A 2,297-nucleotide genomic window follows, 5' to 3' on the forward strand; every position below is an offset into this window, starting at 1 on the left:
GTCCAATGTGACTACCAATTTCATCCATGATCAGTACTGTGAGTTCTCCTTGCTATGCCTGATAGAAAAAAATGTTTAATTTTGCCAGACTGGTGGGTGTGACCTAATATCTGTGGCTTTAATTTGCATTAAAATCTTGCTATTGTTAGGTCATTTTCCCTATTTTTTCTCTTGTATGAAATGCCTCCACATACCTTTATTTATTGGGTTGTCACATTAATTTGTAGTCTTTTAAAATAATTTCTAAATGCTCTTTTTGGTGTTGTGTGTTGCAAGGATCTTCTCTGGCCATAAATTGATTGGTATTTGTCAAAGGACAGAAAAAATGTCACTTTCCTTCAGGACCTTAAGGTCTGTTCTTAAAACTCTCATCTACTCATCAGCCGGGGTCCTCATTTCTTCCATCAGGAGGAGAGATCATACTGCTGAAACTCGGTATTTTTTAATGTTTGCTAAGTAAAATAAGAAACTGTCCTAAATTAAAGGCAGATGCTTAAGGCCTGTCTGCATAACCTACAAGGTCCTACATGAGCTGCCCCTAGTTTACTCTTTGCTTACATGGTTCAAACCACAGTGGTCTCTGAAGATGTATCCCACATCTTCCTACCTCAGGACCTTTGCACTTGCTCCTCCCCCCAGATAGTTTTACTTTTTCTGTCTGCACCATGCAGCATCCTGGATTTTGGTTCCTGACCAGTGATTGAACCTCGGCCCCCTGCCACAGAAGCTCAGAATCTTAACCACTGGACCACCAGGGAAGGTGTGTACTCTGCCTCCCTCCGCTCCCCTCCTGTCCATATTTTTATAGCTCCCTTCCTTACCGCTTTCCAGTCTCTGCTCAGTGTAACTTTGCCAGAGAGGCTTTTACTGACCTGTATAAAATAGCATCTTCCAACACACTGTAGTGTCTTTCCTTACATTTAAAAAATAAAGTACAACCACATTGTATTCTAGATGTCTTTGCCTGCCCCCACTAGATATGCCTGTTGTTCGGTACCAAAGCCATACATTTGGCTATGGAACCCTCGAAACGTGGCTAGTCTTGAGATGTCCTGTCAATGTAAAATACACGCCAGATTTTAAAGAGTCACCCCCAAGGTAAATTATCTTTTAAAACTTTTTGTACTGATTTGTACTGATTACATGTTGAAATAACATTTAGGGTTAAATGGTTATTTAGGGTTAAATATTATTAATTTCCCACTTTTTTCTAACTTTGAAAAATATGGCCACTAGAAAAAAGAAAATTATGTGGCTGGCACTTAGTGCTTGTATTGTATTTCTATCAGTTTTTCTCTAGAACATAAGCCACAGCAGGGCTGTTTGACTCATACACTGTGGTATATCAGAACAGAAGCTCAATGAATATTTGCTGAATGAAGGAATCCAAAGGTGGAATGCCAGTCCTTTTCCTCTCCTCTGTTCTACCTACCCCAGGGATCACATTTTTTAAAACATCAAAACTTTACTATAATTTACATGAAAGTCACCCATGTAAAGTGTACAACACAAGGATTTTTAGCAAAGTCATCATGTTGTGCAGTCACCCCCCCCCACAACCTACTTTCAAAATACGTCCATCATCCCAAGCAGATCCTCTTAGAGTTTAGAAACTTAGCCCCCATCCCCACCCCAGGCAACCACGAATCTGATGTCTCCATAGGTTTTCAGGGCACAATTTCCAAGGAATTAAATCCCCGTCCAAGTCGTTCCAGGGTTCAGAATTCTCGACCTATCATCAACCACCCTGACTCCCAAGCCATTGCTGCTCCCGGTTTTCTCCTCTTTCCCGGTCCCGAAACACAGCTCAGCTTAGAACCCGATCTACAGACGGCTCAGGACTTGGCTTATAAAAAGGCAGAGGAGATCGTGTCCTGTTTCATGTCCCGCTTTGTGCTTCTCCAGCCCCATGTCTTCCCAAACCCCTGGCAGGCAGAGCTCGGTGACCCCTAGGGAGCACAAGGGCTGCCTCGAGGGTCCACGACGCTGCGAGGGGCCCTTGCTCTCACACCTACCCCACCCAACACCCTCTGAGGCTGCAGCTTAGAGCGGCCCGCGGGGAGCCAGAGTTCCCCATGCTGCGTTCTAACGCCGCCCTCCAGGAACAATGGCCAGAGACGCCCGACTCTCCGCCTCAGTGTGTGGGTCGTGGGGCGCCGGCCCCTCCCCCCGCGGCCCCCTTCCCTGTGCGCCTTCACACTTTCCCGCCTTCAACCGCCCTCCTCCCAAAATGGCGACCAACCGCCTCCTTTCCCGCCTGCCGCAGGTCACCTGACCGCGTCGGGCCACGCCCCCGC

Source organism: Giraffa tippelskirchi, chromosome 7 (genome assembly GCF_054371585.1).
Source record: "Giraffa tippelskirchi isolate mGirTip1 chromosome 7, T2T-mGirTip1v1.2.pri, whole genome shotgun sequence".
NCBI lineage: Eukaryota > Metazoa > Chordata > Mammalia > Artiodactyla > Giraffidae > Giraffa > Giraffa tippelskirchi.